The sequence below is a fragment of the Acinonyx jubatus genome, chromosome D3 (assembly GCF_027475565.1).
Source record: "Acinonyx jubatus isolate Ajub_Pintada_27869175 chromosome D3, VMU_Ajub_asm_v1.0, whole genome shotgun sequence".
In the NCBI taxonomy this organism is placed as follows: Eukaryota; Metazoa; Chordata; class Mammalia; order Carnivora; family Felidae; genus Acinonyx; species Acinonyx jubatus.
Genome location: NC_069392.1, coordinates 62,672,668 through 62,681,301, shown reverse-complemented (window position 1 = coordinate 62,681,301; position 8,634 = coordinate 62,672,668). Strand labels below are relative to the sequence as shown.

General features: G+C 35.5%; 1 long non-coding RNA gene across 1 annotated transcript in view; it reads right to left on the bottom strand.

Annotated features, from left to right (window-relative positions):
• Positions 1-6,857: 6,857 nt before the first annotated feature.
• Positions 6,858-8,634, bottom strand: part of LOC128312305 (uncharacterized) — a 55,243-nt gene continuing 53,466 nt past the window's right edge. The window contains exon 4 of the long non-coding RNA XR_008291391.1: positions 6,858-7,115. This is a non-coding gene — a long non-coding RNA (uncharacterized LOC128312305). The remainder of the gene's footprint in view (positions 7,116-8,634) is intronic.

The following is an 8,634-nucleotide window of genomic DNA, read 5'->3' as shown; positions in this document are numbered from 1 at the left end:
ACCCAATTATAACCCTAACCCTTAGTATACTTGAGGAGTATAGTCCCCTTAGAAGGAGATAGTACTGGGGTGCCTGGGTGTCTCAGTTGGCTGACAGTCCGACTTCAGCCTAGATCATGATCTCATTTGAGCCCCGCATTGGGCCCTGTATCGGGCTCTGTGCTGACAGCTCGGAGCCTGGAGCCTGTTTCGGATTCTGTGTGTCTCCCTCTCTCTCTGCCCCAACCCATTCATGCTCTGTCTCTCTCTCTCTCTCTCAAAAATAAATAAAACATTAAAAAAAATTTAAAAGAGATAGTACTTATAAAAATATCCCTGCTAAATGTACAAAACACTCTAATGTACACATTTTGACAGATTTGTTAAGTACCTTATGTACCTCATTATTAAATAGAGTTATAGATTTCACAAAGTGATTCCACATCTAATATCTCAGTGGAGTTCATCAGGATGGGTAAGGTACCATTTTGAAGGCAGAAAACTGAGTCCTGGATTAATTTACTCAGGTCATGCAGCTAGGAAATTGCCTGATTCAAAATTCATGTTCTCAAATACTTAATCAAAGTTGAGATATTAAGCAAGGAGGCCATGTGGGATGAATATGGGATGGAACAAGTGGTGACAAATCTTTGCGGTGTTAGGGAGTACTGTGATTATGTAAAGAAGGCAGTCTCAAATTGTCCAGTGCAAGCTGACTCCTTTGCATTCCTGACATTTGGCGTTCTTTTCTCTGTGTCAGTCAGGGTCAAGTAAGAAAAAGAATCTACCCAGGTAGTTAAATATAAGAAATTAATGTGGCAGATTAGCTACAAGGATAATAGCTGCAAGAGTAAGTAGGAGATGACAGACCCAGAGATTAACAAGAGGAAGATACCACTGCTACCAATAGACCTGATGGGGCAATGGAAGGAGGAAACTGGAGCCATCTCCAAGAGGTTGATGCTATAAGGCACTGCCATTAGAGTTAGAGTCACAAAGAAGATACAGCAACTCCCTGAGAGGCCATCAGAAGGCAAAAGAGAGAAGAAACACCTTTGTTTCCCCCTTTTCCTACTCTACAATCTCCCACTGATGTTACCTAGGGCCAAAGCAACCTGAAGCAAGTTGGCATGGGTGGTTAGGAAACAGAATTCACAAGCAGGGTCTGTACAGAGTGGGAGAAATTTAGGAATCCTAGATCTAAGAGCATGTCGACAAAGGTATAGACCCCTTCTAGACTACATACACCTCAGAGAAACAAGTTTTCCTGGTATTTCTTAAGTAATCAATGCCTCATTTTAATGGGAGTCACGTTAGGTGGCCTGACAAAGTGGCAGTAGTGACTGCTGAAGGTGGGCAGTGGAGTGAGAAGACACTGAAACAAAATGTACAGCCTTTTCCAAGACAGACTTTGAGTCCTAGGCATTTGCTGCTGCTATTATTTAATTTGGCAAGTCCTGTACTTACATCGTGTAATTGGTTCAAGAGTGTTTATCTCTTGAAAATTTTAATAACCTCTCTCTCTATCCCACCTGCCCCCCTTACAAAAAGCAGTCAAATAAGGTGTGTGCACATGTGTGTGTGTGTGTATACACTCATTAGATAATCAGTGGCCCATGCAATCATGGCAGGGGGCTTGGCCCAAGTCCCTCCTCGGCTGTGTCTGATCAATGAAGGAGACATGAGGTCCCTGCACTGATCCTGCGTGTTTGGCAGCTTCTCCTAAGCTGGGATCCAGTGTACAAAGAACATACTAGCCAGGGGCACAGGGATGGAATGGAAAAGTACTCCTGAAAATGTGTCTAATTTCTTTCAGATGTTTCCCATCAACTTGGTTGTTGGCATGCTTTCCTATTTTCCATTTAGTACCTTCTATAGTCACATCTCCAAATATGAGATGACTGAAAATAAAGTTTTTTAAAGTGAATGTCACCCGTCCATATTCACACATATGTACATAGAATACAGCTTAAAATTAAATTCATGAAATTCAATAGTATATAAAATACACATATATGCTTTAAAGAAAAAATAATAATTACTTTTTCATAGTCAACTTTGATTTTTCTGTCTCATCTGTTGGTGCCTACAGAAGAAAACAATGATAAATCATTTATAAAAATGGCCTAATCCTTTCTACTGGGAAATACAGCCAGATAGACTTTCTCATAAATTGTTTAGAATAATGTGAATCTCCAGTGATTTTTCTCTGATATGTGTGTTTAGAAGAAGACTATAGCAACCACAAGTTTTGAGAGATTATTTTATTGGGTGGTGGTGGATAGGAATTGCTAGGGGAGAGAGGAAGGGTATGCTGGGGAAATCTGTGCATTTTAACAAACAATGATTTAAGTTACTTCCTCATATCCTTACTAAAGAAAACAGATACTGTCACTTGAAAAAAACAAAAACAAAACCTAGATCAGAGGCTAGAAAACACAAACAGAAATATTGATGGCTGTAAGGAAGTAGGAAAGAAAGCAAATAAATAAATCCTGCTCCCTCTCCCTGGGCTTTCCCTAAGCGTTTCTCTTGTGCGGGACTCAGGTCCTATTAATGCTGGATCTCCAAACCAAATATTCTGAAACACTCCCTTGCTCATCAGCTGAAAAAGAAACAACTTTCCAGCCTTGGCCTGGTGATGAGCCTCCTCTTGGAAAAGATTTACCCAGAATTCATTATTTAAACATGAGTTGTTTTTTCCTTCTAACTAAATCAATCGTTCAAATTAAAAATGCAAGGGCAATGCTTAACTTACCTAACAGAAACAACCATCCTAAAGGATATAAAATATGCTTTAAAAAAATACAGAGGACATGCCAGTTCAGTACCATGTGTTTCAATTGGGGGCCTAAGGGTCTTTTTGGTACCTTACTTTTATTATCACACCAGGCCATTTGCAGACATTTTCATCATTACATTAAAGTTGCTCCTTACGCATTTTTGTTGGATAATGAGATTTAACCCATTATATGGTATCATCCACATTTTTAAAAAAATTTCATGAAAAACATTACATGTCATTAAGTAGTCTTCTACAAACTCACACTGTAAACTGAATTATTCTGTTACAGTAATATATCTCATTTGATTTAACCAATAACCTAAGGTTGAACATTTAAATTATTATCACTTTTTCTTCATTAAAAACAATGCTGTGATGATATAAACATCCTAGTAAGAAAAATCTCAAAATATTATTATGATTAGTTTCTTCAGAAATGTTCCTACAATTACTGGGTCAAAGTACGCATATAAATTTTTCAATACACATTTACGGCTAACATTTAGAAAAGCTGCATGAATTTTTATTCCTATTAATGGTAAGAAAATGCTCATTTATTTACTGTATCTTTGCCAATGGTGAGCACTGTCACTTATAATCTCAACTGTAGTTTTAACATGCATTTTGATTTCTACTGAAATATAAGTTTTCATTTATTTAATCATCAGCCTTATGTACTGATTGGTGTGTTCTTATCCATGGTCTTCAACAGTAATACCAACATGTATTAATTAATACATGCATCAGACTCTGTGCTAAGCATTTAGTATGTACACATTTACACAGTGTATTAGAAGAGGTGAATGCCTAGAATGCTACACAGAATTTATCTAGGGTGACAGAGAAGGGCCCACTGAGGAAGAGTGGTTGATTTACACTTTTGTTTCATTGTTACTTTTGATTAAGTACTATTTATCTATTAAGAATATTATTATTTCCTTAGGGACATACATAGAAAGTACTCTTAATTTGCCATTATTTGTATTTTAATTTTGCTTTTAGTTTTTCTCTTGCCAGATTTAGCAATTAATTTATTCATAATTTTGTTGTTGGTCAGACTCAGAAAGATCTTTACAACTAAATAGCAGAAATCCTTACCAACATTTTCTCCAATCATGTTTATGGTTTTCATATTCAAGTCTTCATGTAGATTGCATTTTATATTTTAAGATAATACTATAATGCTTTCTAAAAGGGGCTTTTGTTTTAGAATTTATTTTTTAACCACAAATGCTGACAGTTGACCCAGTATTTAATTTTTAATGATCCATTATTTTTCTGAATAAGGGAAATATGCTATACTAAATTACTGTGTTTCTGCACTTTTAAAATATTCTTTCTCATTTATATGTGCCAGTGCCCATCAGTTTTAATTATCATAGCTTTGTATTTTCTTATAACACTTCATAAGACAAGATCCTCCTCAATGAATTTATGTTTCAAAAACTGGTTTCTTATACTCTTTGTAGGTTATTTTGATTTGAGTTGCTTAAATATGCTATACAACTGGGGAATAACAGACATATTTCCACTATGTTCCACCACAGTTAGACATTCTGGTGTCCAACTCCTTAGCCAGCTCAGGATTATTATATTCCCCTTTTTCTTCATATCATTCCACTACCAATTCTTGTTCATATTATCTGGGGTTTAAGAGCTAAATTAAAAATATTAAACTATTATATAGCAGGTATTTGAATTCTAGAATAAGTTTTGGCATATTCACTGAATTCAGGGCTACTATTTACCATCAATTCTGCATTTGATAGATAATGATACTCCTTTCATGAGTTCTTTGTTTTTCTTCATTGCACAGAGTGCTAAAGTATACTTTCTCATGACTGTCATGACTCTTTTCATTAGGGAGCATGTATATGACATCTTTTATAATTTTGAATGCTTAAGAACATCTTGTTTTTGTCATACTTGAACAACACTGCCGACTACGGAGTGTTTTGATCATAATCACTTCCTTTCAAAACCTGTGACCATATAGATATTACTTATCTTTTGATAGTCAGTGTACAAGAAAATATCTGAATCCAGCTTTTGTTAATGGTCATTATTGATGATGATGATGATGATGATGATGATGATGATGACGACGACAATGATTATCATTTGCTTTAAGTATTTCACTCCTGGTTTTATATAATTTTCTTTTCATTTTAAAATTAAAAAAATTAAGCTTGCATTCTGGTATTTCTCTCTTATTTAATATTTCTTGGTGCATAGTCATTTGCAGACTCAGACAGGCATTTCTTCCACCTAAAAAGTCTTGCTTGTTCAAGTCTTTCATCATTGCTTCAACTTTGTCTGTTTAAGTGTGCCATTCTGAGGTTCTTCTAAGTTACAGGAGATCCTGCATCTCATTTTCTCTCTAATCATATTCATGGGCTTCTTATGACAGAATTGTAAGTTGTTCTTCATTACCTGCCCTTCATTGATTCTTAATTTGGAAAATAAGATTTTATTTTTTTGCAGTCTTTCATGATTTCAGATTGTCCCTCCTTTATGATTGCTTATTCTTTCTTACTTTCTTTACCCTCTTGAATTAATTTTATAAACATATAAGATATTCTATAATTTAATTCTGGTTTCTTCAGAAAATACTTGTCAGAGTGATGATTTTCCAAATCTTTATAGGAGTTTTTCCTTAGATTATATTTTTTCATAGGCATTTTTATTTTTCTGTTTTTCTGGGAGGAGTTATTGTTCCAACAAAGTCCCACCACTACGCCAGCCAACTCTTTGGTGCACCCATATGCTCAATCGAGTGGATTCCTAAGAGACATGCATTCCAGCCCTAGTTTCTTAGCCAATGAAGACATCAGCTCATGGCAGAAGAGGCCTTGCCTTGCTGATCTGATTTTCTGTCATCCCTTTGATGAGTATTCCCTCCAAAAAAAAGCACTTCCCCAAAGGTAAAACTTTCTGTTCATTGCAAGCATCATTTCAAAGGAAGTCTAATTTCCTAGCTAGTTTTCTGATTGGGATAATCCTCTTGTCTGCTTCCCCAAGCACTTTACTGGCATCATTTCGTTTAACTCCAAATTAGGGGTGTCAGTGAAGTTTGACATACTTTCCCCTAATTACTTCCTAAGTACAATGCTCTCTAATAGAGGAGAAATAGGAGTTTCTTTGGCACTTTATTAGGAAGAAAGTCCTTAACAATTTTTCCACCTGAATGACATTACCTTCCAGGGCTCACATAGTACCCCATGCCATTTTCTTCATATTTCTGGTTCCTTCCATAAAATTTATAAAAAACAATGATTTAGTTGCCTTTGTTAATGTTACTTAGATATACAGAAGTCTACAATCAATTAAGAGTTAGAAAACTGCATTTCTTAAAAAGGAAACAAACATCAAACTTTTCAATAATTCCAACAGGAAGATGCCCTGGCATATCCTGAATTTATGAGAGTTGACAAAATCCTTTTAATTCATTATTCTTAGCAATGCTAATAAAGAGTAATCATTGCATAGATGAAAGAATAATATATTAAATCAGCCCATATTTATTAAATAGGTATGATGTACCTTACTCATGGCAAGTTGTTAAGAGGAATCCAAATATATTTAATACAAAGTTGTAAGCCTTGCCTGAAATTCATTAATTATCTAGCTATAAGAAATAAATATTTTAATAAAATAATTTATGGATAACATTATATTATCCGATGTTAAAATTATGTAGATTCACAAAATGTGTAAGTTAGAGAATGAATATAAAAAGTAGTGAAATAATTGGGGAAAGTGGGACTAAGCAATATGTTGAAGGACTAGTAAGATGCAGATAGGTTAGAATAGAAGGAAAATCCCACTTGGTGGAAAGTATAATTATAATAATAATTAATGCAACCACAACAACCACAACTTACTATTTCCCAAACACTGTACTGGCCTCATTCCATTTAATCTTCTCAACCTTTCTTCCCGCTAACAACAGCCCCAATTCACAGTGAAGAAAGTGAGGCTTAGTGAATGATGCAGTCTGGCTTTGTATGCAGACTGGCTAGCTTCCAAAGAGTAAAATTTTAACTACTAAGTCTTACTCCACAGGACCAAAGAGTCATTGTTGAGAGTGACTATAGTATGTGCAGGGAATAGTGATGGATTCAGTATAAAGATGAAAACAGTAAGTACCCATGGGAGGATCTTTTGGAACACTACTGCATCAACAGTATTTGGACTTAAGAAAATCTGAATGTCATTCACATCCATAGGAGGCAGTCTGCGTGGGTAGTTTACCAAGTGGTTTTAATTATTAATAAACCATTTCCCTTTATATCTTACCTCTCAAAATATTTTCATTGCCTTTCTTGTATGGGGCAAACACAGCAGAGACCTGAAAAACATAAAGAAGCTGCCCTCAATGTTGTTTTCCTCTGTAGTGACATTGTGACAAAAAGGTGTCCTGAGTGACCTTCAGGGTCACAACATCAGCTTAGATTTGGGAAACTGGAAAGAATGAGCTGTGATTGAGAAAATCCTGCATACATTTGAGTTGAACTTTTTTAGCATTTAGTGCCTTTACAGGAGATCAAAGGGAATTGGGAAGGATTTATTTTTATGGCTATTACTCTTAGTGGCTTAGAGTTAGTTTAACATTTTTAATTGAATTTTAGAATGCTACATGAAAGGACTGAGCCATACATCTCTTCTCAAGAAGGCAATGGATTCCACCAATTCTACATAGGTGTGTTGGTATTTCATGAGTAATCTCTAATTCCCTTAAGAAATGGCATGAGTTAATACTTTTTTCAAATGGGTCTGATGACTCTTGCATGAACTTTCTGCACCTTCTCTCCTCCACTCTTAGCTTTAATCTAACTGGTTTTAGTTTTTCCCTGAATTATCCCACTATGTGTTTACAGTTTATCAATCCACTACTGCAACCTCAGTGTGTCCATTTGTGTGCTTACCTTGAAGAGGGATAAATCTCCATAATTTTGAAAGAAGTTTTTGTGAGAGATGTTCCTGAAAGCATATATACATGTTTCTTTCATACATAAAGATAGAACATCTGCTGGAAGTTGCTATACATATTAAATATTTACTAAAACATAGCAGTGCTGTATTTTTCCCTCTAGTCCCCTTCTCTGTTCCCTTTCTTAAATATCCCCATGCAAGTTTCCCAAGTTTAGTGCTTATTCAACTTATCTATATAGAATGTTAGGCTAAGGTACCCAGATGATGATGAAGATACGTTTTACTAGGCATCAATGTAAGACTGGTAAGATTCATTCTCACTTCCTTCCAGAGTGTCTTTTAAGACTATTTCTGATATTGACATCCCAGATGAATTCCTATGTGCTTTGATTGCTTGGTAATTCTTTTCTATGGTTACCTTAATATTTCTCTTACTTTGATCCTTTAATTTAGGAATTAAAAAGGCACATTTCTTCCTCCCGTTAGCTTCTTACTATGCTGCAATGACCTCTAGTTCTTTCCCATGCTGGATCTCTCGCTCTCTGAGTAATGAAAACTGTCTTCTTTGCTCTTACTCATTTCTTTCCACTTGGCTTTCACCTGAAGCACATGTCCTGTTTTGAAGGCTGACTGGTGAAAAGTTAGCTTCAAAAATCTCTACTTAGTTTTGTTGAAGGCCATGTGGCTTTCAGAGAAGGTGATATTTTCCTGGCACCTTGCCCATATCCTATCATTCCTCTCTGGTATTCAAGAGTAGATGATGTTCTCTTTCCATTTTCAAAGCTCTGATCCTATAGACTCATTAACACTCAAATGCTTGTTTCCAGTCTTAAGACTGATTTTGGCTTTCAGTTGTCATGGAACAGAGGTAACTACGCTATAACCAATCATTCTTGGGAAGATTCATCATGATGCCTAATAGTCAAGTTCTCTCT